Genomic DNA, 17,827 nt, shown 5'->3' with positions numbered 1-17,827 from the left:
ACTCTGACCATTTCTGCTCACCGAGACTGGCTCCTGCTGCTAATTGATACATATCTCGCTTTCCCAGTTCAAACTCCTTACAGAGAGATGCAGACTAATCCAGATCCTCTTTTCTCACCAGAACATGTTCATCGCAAGCCAGAAACCATGTGGTATATTGACCACATGGGTACCCTTCCTACCTTTAGTCCAAATAGTGGCCAAAACTTCAACTGACCACTGTCCCATCATCAAGATAGTGCAATAACCTTCTTGGTCCCTATGAATATGGCAAGACTCAGAGATCAAATGGACTTAAAGCACTAGAATTGTGGGAATTCTCAAGGTCTTACCAGATTAATTGTGGGAAGTTAAGATATTTGTAACCACTGTCAAGCTTTTCAATGAGGGATGGGAAAGTGAGTGAGAGAAACCTTATCCTCACCATCCGAAATGGAAGCTGGATATTAGAAAAACACAATCATAGAATTCACAGGTGAATAGATGAAGCTACAAGAGAACCATCCTGAAGGAGATAACAAAGGACCGCCCACCCCCCAAAAAAATGCGTGTTTTCTCTTATTTGGATTTAGCTTTTAAGCTTTCAAAAATGTACACCGCTGTCCACATAACCACAGCAGTTAGTAGCTAGTAAAGGACCAGGAGGGAGGAGAGGATCATCCCGTGAAGAGGAAACTGAATACAGCATTATGGAGAGACAAAGGGAAAAGCAGAATAGGAGGATTAAACAGGGAGGAGAGTGGAAGAAAACTACAGAAGAATGGGTATGGGGAGGAACCACTAACATTTAAGGTCTTTCGAAAAGCCATATGGAAACCTCCTACTGCGGACGCTTCCTAAATCATATTCATATATTAAAGGAATGTAAATAGATTCACCAAATAATAGGGCAGACAATGCCCCAACTAGACACCTTATGCTACCCAAGTAAAACCTCCAATGACAGGTCATGAGCTTGGGGGAAAGCCTACTATTGCAATTGTTCTAAAGGAACACAGCAGTAAAATGACCGCTAATGATCTACCCACGGTTCAGTGACTCAGTCAGCACATGTCAGAGAAGATTCCAGAGATGGGAATTAGCACAGAGACAAACTGCAGAAAGTAAGGGATGTTGACCAACTCAGACATAAATGCCTTGATCAAACCCCTCCCTCCAAGGCTCAGGAATCTGTATGGGAGAGAAGCTAATAAACTTTCTAAGAGCCATAGTGATGGGTGACGCCAAGGAAACAGTGCTGCGCAGACACAGCAGGGCTGGTGCTTATGTGAACTCAGAGTATCACAGCATGAACACAGACCGCTCAGGTTCCAGCCGTATGGGGCTCCAGAACCGAGAGGGTTAACTAAGCAGGGAGTCTCACCCTGAACTAAAAAATTGTCTGCAATTGATACCTGCTGACAAAGAGAAAATCTGTTTTCTCCAAAGGAATCTCACTGGGTAGATCAGCTACCTGCGAGGGCAGGCCCCTTTTCCAGGAATAGCTGTCAACACAAAACAAGCCCAGTGGTAATTTTGTGGACTTTTTGCTTCATTTTGCTTTGTTTGAGCATTTTTTTTTAAATCTTATGGGTCATTTGTTTTGTTTTTTGGTTTTTGTGTTAGGAGTGTTTCTTGGTTTTGCTTTTGCTTCCTGTTTTTTCTTGGTTTGTCTTTTTAAGAGAGGAAGGAAAAGAACAAAAGTTTAGGTAGGTGGGATGGGGTGGATCTGGGAGGAATTGGAATGGGAAAATCATGATCAAAGTATATTCTGATATATTGTTTTCTTTTCATGAAAATTCTTTTAGTCTTGTTTATTCAAAAATAAGCCAATATGGCAGCTAGAGTGCCAGCCATTAGTTCTACACTCCACAGAGCAGGCCTGAGACAGGCAAGATCTGGAATCCTCTCGTGAGTTATTCTCTTGAGATGTAGCGTACAGTGTTTCCTCTCACGGCTAGCTCTGCCGGACCCTACAGGGCAGCTGAGGGACGGAACCCCTTAGAGTAACGTCAGTGGCCTCCGCTGCGGTCTGCCCCTGTGTGTGCAGGACCTAACCATGCACTCCTTCCCTCTCTCTTGAACATACCGGTGCTCCGGACCCAGCACCTTCTCCAGCCACTGCGACTCACTGTGAGCCCGTGGGCTCTGACCATGGGCCGTTCTCTTCTTCAGATCCAGACACTGTTCTCCACTGTTGGTTAGCCTGCACCTAGGGGGACCTACCTCCAGAGCACTTGATACCTTCAGGCAGAAAAACCACTGCAGGAAACAGCCCTACCAGAATAGCAAGCATGGCCAAAAAGGCCCACTCAAGTGGCCAGCAGCTGGAAACCCCAGCTGGGCAGAGCTGACAAGACACCAGCTTTAGCTGGAAGTTCCTCGAATGGCTCCCTCTCACACCCACCTCTCTACTTTCTGCGAAAGCCCTGTCTCCCGGGGTATTCCCCATGTTCCCTATAATCAGTAGGTCTTGGAGAGAGCAACTGGAGTTAGGGGAGTAGGCCTCTGCAGTGTGCATCCAACTGGGCCCCGAGACTAATCTTTCCTTAAATATTTGTAGGCTTCTGATGTACTTACTTCCCATTAGTTCCTTAAACAAATCAGTAAGAACTTGTCTACATTTTCAGTCTGGCAATTCTCATCTTTAAAAAAAAAAAGAGATTTAGCCAGGCGGTGGTGGCGCACGCCTTTAATCCCAGCACTCGAGAGGCAGGCGGATCTCTGTGAGTTCAAGGCCAGCCTGGTCTACAAGAGCTAGTGCCAGGCAGGAACCAAAAACTACGGAGAAACCCTGTCTCAAAAAATCAAAAAAAAAAAAAAGAGATTTATATTTATTGTTTCTAAATTGTTGTTACATAAATAAATGTATGTGATTGTGTGTGGATATGTGCATGTATGTGCATGTACCTGCAGGTGTCTGTGGAGTCCAAAGAAAAGCATTCTGTCCCCAGGAACCGTACTTACTCAGTGACTAGAAACTACCCGTCATCAGAGATGGGAGTCAAATTTGGGTCCTAAGCTAGAACAATAAGCACTCTTGACCCCTGAGCCATCTCTCTAGACTCGCACCTCTTATCTTTTGTTTATTATCTCTTTTCATTGAAATTTCCCCCAAATGAATGGAGAACACTTGGACACTGCTTTATAAAATACCCATGCATGCAAAAACGAAAACTATGACATCACATTCTTTGATCCAGTCCCCCAGCTGTAGAGAGTGCTTGCTCTAAGGGTAAGCACAGTGCCATCACCAGCTAGGGCACACCTCTCTGCCTCTGTGCCTGTCACTTGATATCACTGGAGCTCTCAGAAAAGAGGTCTTTCCCAGACCTTACTATCTCAAAAGCCAGGAGTTGTAGGGTATTTGTAGAGCAGGCTGCTCACACAAAGCAGCCCTGTAAGAAAATAGGTGTTCTTGTCCCTGCTAAAGGTTAACCTCCTGTAGTCTGAGCTCATCTCTATGGGAACTTTATTGACCTGCCAACATTCTAAAGAGTCTCAATATTTCCACTATGTGGTTTTTCTTCCAAAGGGCTAAAAACAAGGTTTGCACATAGTTTCCTATCCCATAATAAGAGTTATTAATTGTCCAGATAGCAATGGTTAAATCCTCATTATGAAAATGTTCATGGTCAGCCAGCCAACCATCTATAAAAATATAGTTCTATTTCTACCACCTAGCTTTGTTACAAAACCTTGTATTTATTAGAATTCTGTTTGGTTGTGTATCAATGAAATGCCCTAATATAACACTCTTGAATGAGAAAAAGGGTTGCTTTTCTATTACATAAAAAATGAATTCAGGAGGCAAACATCCACAGGACTCATTTGAAACAGAGCAAAGCATGCTTGCTGACACACTAACGCTGATGTTTCTGCAATGCAGAGGTGAGCACTCTTAATTGCCTATAGTAGAGCATTTTAGTTCCTTAACTGGAAGCTGATATCGAAAATGCAGCCTACTACTCTAAGAGAAGTGATACAGTGGAACATTATAAAATAGATTTTGAGACAATAAAACTGAATAACATTGTTTTCTCTAGCATTTTTGGGCTCAGTGGCTAAGAGCACTGTCTGCTATTTCAAAGTTCTGAGTTCAATTCCCAGCAACCACACAGTGGCTCACAACCATCTGTAATGAGATCTGGTGCCCTCTTGAGAAAGAGACCTGGTCAGTTGTCCTTGTCAACTTAGACCATGAAACCCAATATGGCCAAGTTCACAAGAACCAGCATCTATGGGCTGCCCATGCATGTTGCAGCATTGCCAGGCCATAAATTTCATTTTGATTTTTTTCCATTGACAGCTCTTCCATGATACATTAAACTTGTTTGTGAAAATGAGCGTGTATGCATATAGATTTGTATGTGTGATAATTATGATGAGTGTGGAAGTGTGAATGGCCCGACAGCCTGAAAGAGACATGGGGAGCTTGGGTAATTCTTCTAAGGGCTTTGAAAGGAAGGCATTCCTACCTACAGACAATGTCTAAAGCCACCCCAAGCAAAGATCTGCATTAACACCAAGTACATATTCAAGAAAATGAGAGAAGCATGCCCTCTTATACTTACAGAGTTATTAATACTTAAATGTATTACTGTATAATTTTAATTTGTCCAACATTAGGCCTTATAAACAAGGCTGCCATTTGGGAAGAATGCAGATATGAAGAACTAGTAAATTCCAGAAAATGGTTTTGAATAGTTAGGAGTCTAGGGACCAAACATACTAGTTTGACTTAACACCCACCCCGAACCCCAAAATCACCTCTCCTGTGGTAATCCTGCAATAATCCCCTTAACAATTCAGGAAGTTTTCACTTCATTTGTTGTTGATTTTATAAATTTCCAAATTACTAATGAGAATTAGCTCACATTTTGGCTCACCTTGATGTTAGCCATGATAAAACTTGTTGGTACGTATTCTCTATCTAGAATATATATTTACTTTATTTAACTACTTCTCCTCTTCATGAGATGAAGCTTTCTTTTTTCTTAATAACCAACTCAAGTTGAATTCTGCTTTATAGATGATGAGCTAAATAACCCAACCAAAAACTTATATTACTGATACATCTAAAATACAGTTCTTATAGCTAATGTTACCCAATTATGCCTGTGACTGGATATTCCCTTATTGTTTGTAATTTCAGTGCTTGGGTATTGTCATTTTAGGATTTCTACAATGCAGGCGCCTATTATTTTCTCCTTTTTTGTTGCTTTTCTCATCTTCTTGGTCTGCGGCAAAGCTTAGAATAGATGCTTGGTAGGCCTCTGGTGTTTTGAGATTAATTCTACGTATTTGAAACTGAATACAACCTTCCTCCTTCCCTCTGAGTGCTACTGGCGTGGTCTATTTAATCTTTCAGAAAAGACAGGAAATAATTGCTTGTGGAGAAAGACCACACAAGAAGTTAGGTATGAAGCAAAAAGCAAACCTCAGAGCTTCAAACTCAATCCTAAACTCAAAACAAAAGGCCATCTGACCTCCAGTGCAATTAGATTAAGAGGCCCTCCAGAAGGGAGGAGAGGCCCTTGTCTTAAGAAAAGACTGTGTGAATTCTTTGTAGAAAATAAAGACCATGAGCATCATTGAAATGTCCCCGGGGCTAGGGTCCTGGAGATATCACAGTATAAACATTCCTGGAGGTGACCGGGGCTTGCAGTCTGGGAGGGAAATCCTGTCTGATACATCTTCCACCAGGCTCGGCCCTTCTGCTGGGTGGATTGTTTTGTTGTGTGTGGACAGCTGAGAGTCATTTCCTCATTTGGATTCTAAACGAGGCTGGACACTCCCTTTTCATTTCTGAAAAGTAATCCCTGTGAGAAGGTGGCTGGTATGTTTACCCTGTGGGCTTGGAGCCAGTTAGACGACACCTCCTTGGTCCGTCCCCTCTCTGTTTCCCAACCTCCCCTGCTCTAAGATGGCCAGATATAAAAAGTTGCCAGTCGGGATGCCAGCACTTCAAAGGGCTGTCACAGCGTACACAAAGGCACATTTGTTCAGCGCTTGGATGCAGACACCAGTGGCTTCCAGGCACAGAGAACACAAGCTTGGCTTCTCTTAACTTCCTGCTTGTACCATCTGGTTGGTGGAGGAGCCTTTATTTCATTCGATCATTTGTCCCAAGTAAGGCTGGCTGAATAAAGCACCATCTCAGCCCTTTTAGCCACCTCCGTCTTTAAATCATCCTTGCCGCTTTTAAGGTCACCTGTGCTTCTGAAACTAACTAAGTCATTTCTCTAATAAAGTCTATTCGCCTTCAAGAATTAGGATGTACTAGATCCTAGAACTTTAGAGATAAGCATAGCAGGTAAGTGAGCACCTACATTTGTACCATGAAGATATTTGATTGGTGCCCCATCTAACAGAGATGTTGAATGCATGAAGGAGATGCAACTGTATTGTCTAGTCTGGCTGATAATACTCTATTTTTTTCTAGACTGTGAATGTGAATGAAGACATATTTCTAACATTGGCTGAGGTAAAACACAAGCCTAGAATAAAATGCTTGCAGTTATAGGGCAGATTTGCTGTTGAATGTATGTCTTAAAGGTCATTCAGTAGTGAGGCCAAGGAAGAATAGCTATTCAAAAGGAAGAGATGTCAACCTGTGCAATGAAATGGGCACATCCCATCTTCAAATAAGAATGTGTTTTATTTATATGAGAAGTCAAGTTAAGACATGGTATCTCACCTGCACCTACTTAATTCTGTAGATCCCTCTAGCGCTATTAGGGAGCCTAGCCAGTCCCTTCGGCTGCTTCTCTTGATAATGCCCTGCCTTAATGCTGAAGATGTAAAGCTAGTTTGCTAGTCTAAGAGATAATATGTATCTAGAGTCTTTAACAATTTTTAATGAATACAGCAACTAGAATTATTTCTAACCTAAAATCTTCAATTACAGTTAAGATAGGCCACTAGTTAGGCTTATCTCCTTCCTAACAAGGAATAACTTAAAAATAAACAATACATAGAACATAGGCAGCACATGACTCCTGTGGGGACCCCAGCTTACCTCCCTGGAGAGTTTCCAGGCAAGCTCTAGGTAGGTAAAAGTATATTGGAGGCTCCATAGAGCCCTGAATTGAGCTGACAGAGCTCAGGTCCAGGGAAGCTGGACAGCTGGCGCTAAGAGGCAAATTCTCAGAAGAGGAGAGCTGGGAGAAAGAAGAGACTAGCTGAATTTACACAGCGCAGAAGTGGGCGGAAGGAACACCTCTGGGGAAAAGCCATGGCAGGTCAGTCCTGAGATCACATGAGAATGAAATAGATAGGCACCCAAAAGACACAGTGGGGCAGCTTGGGAATTCATGGGACACCAAACAGCATAGTGCTGTCAGTTTGGAGATAGGTCAATCTGACACTAAGGACTGTCCCAGTCCACCGAGAACAGGCATGACAGTGAGCTGTTGATTTCTCTCCCATGGGACAGTTCTGGAGGACTGTCCCAGTCCACCGAGAACAGGCATGACAGTGAGCTGTTGATTCCTCTCCCATGGGACAGTTCTGGAGGACCCCCTGATCTCTCCACAAACACTCATTACTTTTCCATTACATACATGCCCACAGAAGTTTTGACTAGAGATTGACTTTGTCCTGACTCTATATCTGACTCCTGATTAGACAAAGAGGACTCAAGAGGAAGCATGAAGTGGAGGAGCCCAGGTTGTTCCTCTCTTCCACCTTGCTAGTTCCACTCAGTAACAGGGGAATCCAATTCTCTGGGTAGTATTACGAAACCTGATGTCCCCATCAGTTAGTAAGCTGTAAGGAACTTGTAAGGAACAGCAGAGCCTGACTTCTTCTTTATTGTCAACAGTGAGCCATTGTTCAGCGGATCGCTGCACCTTCCTTATGCAGTTATCCACACAATGGGACGGGAGCTGTGTGCCTCCCAGCATGCTGTTCGCCTGTGATGCAGTTATCCACACAATGGGATGGGAGCTATGTGCCTCCCAGCATGCTGTTGGCCTGTGATGCTGGCTCGTGGCTCAGTTTGCTGCTAATGAAACCGTGTATCTAATAGACTCATTCACACCATTAGAATTATTCTCCTAATGCTGGTCTTGAAAGACTCTTGCTGAAAAGAGAGATCTAGTATTCTTCACTTTTTTCTTTGGATTTTACAGTTGGAGGATTCCATTCTGCTTTTCTTTCTTTCTTTCTTTCTTTTTTTTAAACAAAAGAACCAAAGTTGTAGCTTCATTCAGATTTCCAGCTGTGAAGATAAAAATCTCATGTTTGGGAGCAGCGGGGAGAACAAGTCTCTGGACTAAGTTGCTATGACTTGCCATCTCAAAGCAGGGAAGGATACACGATCCCACGCCCACTTCTTGCTTTCTGAGCTGTTATGGGCAGAAAGCGACTGCGCACTGCTTCGCTGGTTGGTACTATTTTGAGAAGACGACCTGGGAGGCAGGTGCCTGCGAGATTCCCGTGGCTGCCTGGATAGTATCTGGGCTCAGTACTTCATCCCCGCCCTGCCAGAGCTGGCAGAGTTTTGTTACCCTCTAAGGGACTGCACAGATGAGATCAGTCTGAGGATGGAGCCACATTCCTTTACCACACAGTAATCTTTAACACATTTGACGAAAAGCCAACACTTTGACTCTAATGCCTTTTTGCCAGGGAGGAAAAATTACATTTCTTTGCTACTCCCAGAATCTAGCCACAGACAAATACATGGGTAGAAGATACACCACTCCTCTAATTTTCATTCACTCCAGCCCTCATCGCTTGTCTGCTATCTGGAGAGGCAGCCCAGAAGAGAATGAATCAGGTTCTGTTCTCTCTTACCTCCTACGGGTTCGGAAACGGTGCTCATACCTCGTCAGTAGTTTGTAATGTTGGGAGCCCCATCTTCCCACTCCAGGGGGGTGAAAGTCCAGCCCATATATCTCATGGAGATTTTATGACAAGCACGTACACTAAAAGGAGACCCTGAGAACATTCCTCACATGCAAAGCATAGAACAAATTGCCAACCTGATGGATTTCCCCCCAAGGTTTCTTTAAATGTCTTAGAAAATATGTCCAAGATTCATTAGCGCCCAATATCTTTGGCAAACAAATGAGCAAGGCAGCAGTTTATTCAACGCTGCCTCAGTTCCTTTCTTCTGTTAAATATAATCTAAACCAGTTATTTTAGAGTTGTATTAAACCATGATGATGTTTTTATAATGATGACTCACTCCATCCACCTACCAAACCAGTGTGTGTGTGTGTGTGTGTGTGTGTGTGTGTGTGTGTGTGTGTGTTACAGAGAGGGAACCTGGAAAATTGAGGAAGCAAAGAGGAGGAGGGGGAAGGCAATGGAGGGGCAAGGAGGACAGGGAAGGAGATGGTAGGAGAAAGGAGGACAGATGTTTGCCTGATGTTAATAATGGTAGTTTCAGTCTGGCAGTGGTGGTGCACACCTTTAATCCCAGCACTTGGGAGGCAGAATCACACAGATCTCTGTGAGTTGGAGGCCAGCCTGGCCTAAACAGCAAGTTCCAGGACAGTCAGAGGTACACAAAGAAACCTTGTCTTGACAATCCAATAAATAAATAAATAAAATAATGGTGGTTTGACGGTGATGGGTTTGGGTAAATATTTTATCACTTCCTTATCTGCTTCTTAAAGCTTCCCAGTGTCTCTAGAATAAGATTTGGAGCATCCTTCGGTTTTGTTACTTGAGATGATTGTATACTACACAAAATTTTACTGTTTTCAAACTTCTATTCAAAATATAACTGCTTGGGGCTGGAGAGATGGCTCAGAGGTTAAGAGCACTGTCTGCTCTTCCAGAGGTCCTGAGTTCAATTCCCAGCAACCACCTAATGGTTCACAACCATCTGTAATGAGATCTGGCGCCCTCCTCTGGCGTGTGGGCATACATGGAGGCAGAATGTTGTATACATAATAAATAAATTAATCTTTAAAAAAATATATATAACTGCTTCATTTTAGAAAAAAGTGAAAGTAATTTTTAAAAAATCCTTGCAAAGGCATCCAAGCTTTACTGATCCTTTGGGAACTGTGTCTCCAGATCTCTAGCTGGAGGCTGAAGTGCGAAACGGAGATTGTGAGAAACAAGCCCCTGCGTTCTGTTGTCTGTCACATGCCAGGCTAAACTGTGGGTGCTCTTAGGCCACTGTCTCCTATGAATGCAAACACCACTTGTATGCATATCCTAGGCTATGTCCCTTGACTTCACTTTTACCCATAAGTCAACCTCCGTGAAGAGAAACAAAGGGCTTTGCTCGCCAACTTCTTCCTAATTCCTTCCTTCCTGTCAAAACCATTTTATCACCCTACATGTGTGGAGTCTTCATCTCGCAGGAGGTCGACTATCTGTGCCATGCCTATGGCACCCAGAAGGCAAAGACTCTTAAGGCTGTAGTAGAGGTAGATATTTTGACTAATAGAAATGTCTGTATTATTATAGTGAGGCTTTGAGACAAGAAATTTTAAAAAATCAAGCTACAGGGCTGAAAAGGTAGCTCAACAGTTAAAAGAGCAAACTGTTCTTGCAAAGGACCAGAGTTTGGTTCCCAGCACCCACATTGGGTGATTCCTGTGACTCCAGTTCCAGGAGATCTAACACCTCTGTCCTCCCAAACACCTGCATTTCTGTGTATGTACGCACACACAAACACATACTCATATAACTAAAAATAATAAAAGAAAATCGAGATTCAAAGAAAAAGAAAAGTCAATATGGAAATGTGTACAAACGAAAAGAAGAAGAAACCCCAAGAAAAGTGGGCACAGAGATAGCTGTTATTAGTGCATGGGAAAAGCTTTTGATCCTTCTAGAAAGTATTTTATTAATGCTCCTAATGAAGGGAGAGAAAGGAGAACTTAAGTTGAGGTCGACATTTGGTTGATTCTAAATACTTTAAAATTTGAGCAGCTTTCCAGAATTCACAGAGAATGATAATGAGGAAAATCTACGTTGTTGTGATGAGAAGTGAAGAAGTAAAAAACACCCGTGTGTATTTTACTCATTGGCTAGTGTTACAAAGCCTTACACAGAGAAGCAGGCAGACGCCCACCTCCACTCTGTGCTAGTGAAACTGCATCTTCAATCACAGCAGCAAGAACCATTAACTAATGATCAAACTCTACATAAAAGGCACAGAAACCACCAGGTAAAGGGTCAACAGGAGCCACAATAGATTCCCCCCCCCGTGCACACACCACACACACACACACACACACACACACACACACGTCCTTTTTCAATGATCTAAACATCTAAATTGAAAACTGTAAAAATATTTGATTCTCAACACATCTCTTAAGTTCTATAAAAGAATACTCAATCAATGCATATTAGCAGACTATTTATTTTGGAACAGACAAAGGCAAAATTCTTGATTTGTTAGATGTGTGGCTGTCCTTACAGGATCATATTGAGATTTTTTTTTTAAAGAAAAGTTTGGTGCCTGTCTATTTTGAGTTAGGCACAAGAAGATCATGAACAGATAAAAATATTCTGAAACAATGTCTGATTTGTTTTAAAGTAGTTATGGAGGCAGACTTACATTGTGTGGTTAACTTTTTAACTCCAATGTGATTCTGGGCCATACTAGGGCTCCTCTTTTCTCTGTTCTGATTCTATTTAGGAAAGCAGCCTCCTTTGTTCCTCATAAATCCCAGGAACTCTAATTTAGGCCCCAGTCTCTAAGGAGAAGTCTTCTCATTTGTAAGGACTGTTCTGTGTGTATGTCTCTGATAAAATGTCTAATTGGCTCCATTTCTCTTTGAACATTTTGTTTATCCACCTAATTGTCTTGGGAAAGCTGATATGTGTTTACCAAGTTACAAATAAGCAATTACACAGCAGAGCTGAGCAGCAAGGCAGGCGCTTCCTGAGAACTCGCAGCTCCAATGCGGTCTGAGCAGAACTGGTCTGCTTTCCATAGAGCATCCTATTCAGAAGTAAGGAGCTGGGGGATAATTGCTTTTCATAGAGGAGAGGGTACCTCACTGACCACAGCTGTAAAAATGATTTGTTTTATAAGCCGTACGATCGTGTCAGGTCTGTGTAAGTCACTGTAATTAAATTCCAATAAGCTCGCGTGTATGTAACAACACTTATCATCTTAATTTCTCTTTGAGATCAATCCCCACTTCATCTTTCAGGTACTTGATGTCGACTCGCTTCAGCATAGTGCCCTCTTCTGGTCACATGGAAACACTGCATTATTAAAAAAATACTTGGACAAAAAGGCTAGCTGGAGCGGGAAGAAGAGATGATCAGGGAAAGAGAATGAAGGTAAAAATGACAGTGAGTGAGTTAATTTTGGACAAACTTCCAACCACTGGCTTTGTTACATACTAAACTAACATGGGACTAAGAAAACTGAGATTGTTTTCACTATAGAATAAAGAAATTAGGTTTGAAAGCACACAAACTTAACCATATTGCTGATACGTTCTGAGATGGTTACGTGGCATTTTCAATTACATCATTTTCAAAGAGAAACAAATAGCCTCCCCTCATCCCACAGGAGCTGGAAGGCCCAGAGGCCAAGAGTCTTGCATTCTCGTGGACATCAAGACTCCCTCAAAAACACCTCTTGAGCACCGTGTTCAGATTCTCTTTCACTGGGATCCCAGATTTAAGAATTTCAACTTTCATATGTACCTTTGGAAACAGTGGTGCAGTTTCCCTACTTCACTCGGTCAGAGCACAATGGCCATTGTGCACCCAGACCAGTCGCTGGGCATCCTAACCAGGTGCTGTGCATCCTAACCAGTCACTGTGCACACAGATCAGACGCTGTGCATCCTAACCAGTCACTGTGCATCCTAACCAGCTGCTGTGCATCCTAACCAACTACTGTGCATCCTAACCAGTCGCTGTACATCCTAACCAGTCCAGTCACTATGCATTCTAACCAGTTGCTGCACATTCTAACCAGTCGCTGTGCATCCAGAGCAGCCACTTTTTACCCTGGCCAGACTAGAATCTGTACATCTCACCAGCCGCTGTGCACTCACCAGCCACAGCCACTGCACGTACCCTGAGCAGCCTCGGTCCCCTGCAAGTGCCTCTTTCAGCAGGCATGTGATGGGCATTATCAATAACAGCCATAGTTACTGTTTTTCCCTGAATATTTCATATACAACAAGAACTTGGTTTCATTTTTGAAAATATTTTCATAGTCCTTAGATAGCAGTAGCTTTGGAAATGCCTGTGCCTTCTTCCTTTACTACAAATTCTGTATTGGGAAAAACAAAGCAGAACACATATACAGCTACCACGCAGCTGTAACAAGTGTCAATTGCACAATTCCTTTTTCTCCTCACCTATGCCATGTAAACTCAATAAGAATTAATTATAGATTAATTAGACCTGGGTTACTAGTAATCTTGGAGATCTGGTTGCCCTCCAAACTTGTTCAAAGAGGAACGTCTGTGGGACAGAGACATCACTGATTGACCTCTAAGGAGATGTTAACCTCCTTCCAAATGGACACATACCCACTGAGACTCCTCAATCTATCTGTTATTCTCCTGTCCCCATTCTCTGAAGTGCAGTCATGTTCCGAACCATTATTTCTGTGTTGTTTATGGAGTGAGATAAGGAAAATCGGGATAAAGTCTGGGATTAGTTTCCCTCCAATCCAATACTTCCATGCGATGCCTGTTCATAGCCCAGTCTTCTTCAGCAGCAGTGCGAAGCAGACACTGACTCGGTCTGCTGGATATCAGGTATAGCACCATACCTGATATAACCCATCTGCCACCTGTCAGGTCATCTACCCCTCATCCCGTCTCTTTGGGTCTGTGGGGGTGAGTGGGAGATGCCCCTTTAGAAAGACTCACAATGTTCCTAACAATAGCCTCAGTGTCTCTGGTTGGATCATTTGCTGTCCTGGAAGCAACACAGGGCAGGAGGATGTAAGAACAGAAGAGGTGAGCCAGACTCACACAAAAACACACAACCCTTAGAGAAGGGGGGAAGAATCTTCAGAAAAATCACATTGCTGGGGAACAGGGCAAAAATCTAGCAGGAAAGAAAAAATGCTTCCGAAACTTACTCTTGAGAACTTACAGAAGAAGGTTTTTCAAGAAGAAACCTACAAAACCCCCAAGACTCGAGAATCTAGAGGGGGTTACTCATCCTGGTCAGGAGCCCAGAGAAAATCCTGTTCTGATTGAGTAACTGGTGATCTCCAGAGAAGAGAAGAGAGAGGAGGAAGCTGAACAATCCACTGCGGGCACACAGACACAGGAACAACAACAAACAGAAAAGCAGGCTAACAAGGCCGATCTCCAGATGAGACATCTCTACGCTTTTGTAATCAGTAGAATGATCATACTATGGACTTCCACTTACTTCTTATGGCAAACCCAAATCTGAAGTGCATACAGAAAGAATGTCTTCAGCGGAGACTGCAGCTCAGTGAGTAGATGTTTGCCTGCAATGCACAAGACTCTTGAGTTTGATCCCTTACAATCACAGCACGTGAGAGGTAAAGGCAAGAGGATCAAAAGTAAAATATCATCTCTGACTACACAGAAAGTTGGAGACCAGCCTGAGCCACATGTGACCTTCTCTTTAAAAAGGAAAGGGGAAAGGAAGGGGGTGGAGGAAAACAAGGGAAGGAAAGGGAATGGGAGGGGAAGAGTACAGGAGTGAAGAAGACTAAGAAGTCCTTCTTGCCCCATCTCAACCCTCCCACTCCCCTACGCTCTCCCCAATCCCTCCCTTCTCCCTTCTCTCTCTCTCCTTTTTCACTTTCCCCCACCCACCCCCACCCCAGGGCAGATATAGGAGCAAGGAAGAAAATATCTTCATTAAGGGAGCCATTTTAGGGTTGGCAAGAGGCTTTTTTCTAGAGGGGATCCCAGGTGTCCACGGGGATGTCTCCTGCTAGGTCCTTGGGCAGCAGAGGAGAGGGTGCCTGAATTGGCCTCGTCCCATAGTCACACTGATGAATATCTCAAATATCATCATATAACCTTCGTCCTGCGATGGATGGAGACAGAGACCCATATCAGAGCACTGGACTGAGCTCCCAAGGTCCAGTTGAAGAGCAGAAGGAGGGAGAAGATGAGCAAGGAAGTCAGGACTGTGAGGGGTTGGTCCACCCACTGAGACAGTGTGCCTGATCTAATGGGAGCTCACCAAATCCAGCTGGAACTGAACGAGCATGTGATCAAACCAGACTCTCTGAATGTAGCTGACAATGGGGGCTGACTGAGAAGCCATTGATAATGGCACTGGGACGTGTTTCTACTGCATGTACTGGCTTTTGGGGACCCTATTCTATTTGGATGCACACCTTCCTAGGCCTGAATTGAGGGGGAAGAGCCTTGGACTTACCACAGGGCAGGATACCCTGCCCTCTCTCAAGACTGGAGGGGGGGGGGTTTTTGGTTGGGGAATTGGAAGGGGATTGGGGGGGAATTGGGGGGGGAAAGGGAGTTGGAATTTTTTGATTGGAAAATTAAAGTTTTTAAAAAAGGATTGTTTTTTAAAAAAAAAGAATTCCTTCTTGATCAATTCCAAATCACAGAAAAGATGAGTTTTCATCACCATGTAGCTGTTCTTGTCCTAAGTAATAAGATTCAACTTTACTGGACTGAAAACGCACCTGATCAGATACTGTATGCCCTGTTCTCTCTTACAGTCATCTGACAAAGTTCTAGACAAAGTGGATAAAGAAAGTTGTCTCCAAGGCAAATGCCTGTTCCTTCCTAGAAGATGGAAGTCATGTATGGAGCTCCAATAGCTTATTGCATCTTGATACTGAAAATCAAATACTAGAATACTAAGAAAATAATATTGGATGTTTTTCTGTATATCTGTTGTTTTATTGGTTGATGAATAAAGCTGTTTCAGTCAATGGCATAGTTGAGTAAAGCCAGGCAGAAAATCTGAACAGAGATATAGAAAGAGAGTAGCTGAAGTCAATGTTCTGGCCAGAACTCCAAATATGAACCTCAGAAAAACCCTACTGAATACTCAGAGACTATTTGCAATTATACCAGACAGTAATCTTGAAACTTAACCATCATTTTACTTTTACAGAATGCCATAGAAAGAACATCACCCCCATGACAGCTGAAAGTAATTCTAGAAGATTATGTCCCCTCTCCCAACAAAGTTTGTCCTCAGGGTTAGGGATATCAATTAGGGGTTGATTATAACTAATATAGGGTTGGGAGTTGGGGTTGAAATTAAGTAGGGTCACGGATCTCTTTGGAAAAAAAGGAAAATTGGACAGGATAATAAGTAGATTAGTTTGAGTTTACTCACACTAATAATAATAGTGAGTAATAGAGTGAATACTTGTGAGCTATTATTTATAGGCAATTTACATTGGTATAGATTCTTGTATATTGATACAAATTCAAATTATATTGAATATGCTCATATTTCTGTTTACAATATTTGTATACCTAGGCATACAAATTTGTCATACTGTATGCATGCTTCTCTTGCTGATTAAGACATTTTGTATATTTATACAATTTGTATATTTATACAATTTAAGGATAATTTTTCATATTGCACTATTTATTTCTACCTCTGATCAACATATTTATGCATTGTTTTACATTTTGAAATCATTGTCCTCATTTGCTGTGCAGTTGCTTAAATATTGTTCAAAATTCTAATATGAAGTCTTAGTCTTTAAGTTATATAGGTATTAAGAGTTATAGGTCAATAGTCATCCATGTTTGTCATACTTAGAGTTAGAATAATAAGGTTCTTTAGATACATAGAGATTGAATTCCACATAGATAGGTAATTGTCAACTACTTCAAAGAACTATAGGTTTTGGCACTTAAATAATAAGGGTTCTGTTGACGTGAAACACAATTACTCCTGGCAGCATTGATCTGTTCAAGAGAGAATGTTGAGCACTGAAAACACTCTGCTTGGAGCTTGTTTTCTTCTTGGCAAAATTGGCCTTTGGGCAAGGAACTGCCCATGTCTCAACTACTGACAAAATGCATGGTGTCCAGACAGGATAAACAGAATATAAGAAAAAAGACTATCAAACTTTGCCAAGACAGAGTAAGACAGTTCTGGACCTTTTCCTGCCTCTGAAAATGGTCTGTCAGTTACTCTAGGCCTTAGCCAAAGTTGGTTGCTTCAACATTGCAAATGAAATTTTGGGTGATTGCCCAGGTAGCCAGTTGTCTCTGTCATTTACTGCACATTTTGGAAGCTGCTTGATTGTACTTCCTGTTTACTCAAGTAATATAATTTCCCTTTTAAGGTCTTCCATGGGGTTCAAGACTAGACAGTAGTATTTACTTTCTTGTCATGACTTAGTCAAACTATTTCTAATACAACACTTAGACACCTTAGGATAGGATAATTATTTTTATTATATGTTATAGTTATACATTATATAACTATAACATATTTAGCATATGTTTGTTTGATAACATTTATGCTTGTTGTAATTCTAATCTTTATACTTTATATTTGTTCTTATTGTTTATAGTTTTTATTAGGCTTACAACTCTCTTCTTTAGACAAAAAGGAAAGGTACTGTAGGAACTCTTTCAGCCTATAGCCTTTATGATACCAGCCCACCATACCATAGATGCAGCAATAAAGCTTGCCTGTGTTCTCTCTCCTGGCTGCTGGATTTGGTTCCTGTTCCCTGTCTGTGCAGAGTACTGTGATCTATGAGTCTACTGCTAAATAAATAGCTATTTATTATACTCAATTCTGAGCTAGTATTAGACTACTTTATAGTGTCCAGCACTCAGTCAGGAGGGAGAGGCAAATGGGTCTCTGTGAGTTCAAGGCCAGTCTGGTCTACAAAGTGAGTTACAAGCAGGGCTACAGAGAAACACTGTTTTAAAAAATAATAATAAAT

This window comes from Microtus ochrogaster, chromosome 1 (genome assembly GCF_000317375.1).
Source record: "Microtus ochrogaster isolate Prairie Vole_2 chromosome 1, MicOch1.0, whole genome shotgun sequence".
NCBI classification, from domain to species: Eukaryota; Metazoa; Chordata; class Mammalia; order Rodentia; family Cricetidae; genus Microtus; species Microtus ochrogaster.
Note: the sequence above shows the minus strand (reverse complement) of the source record.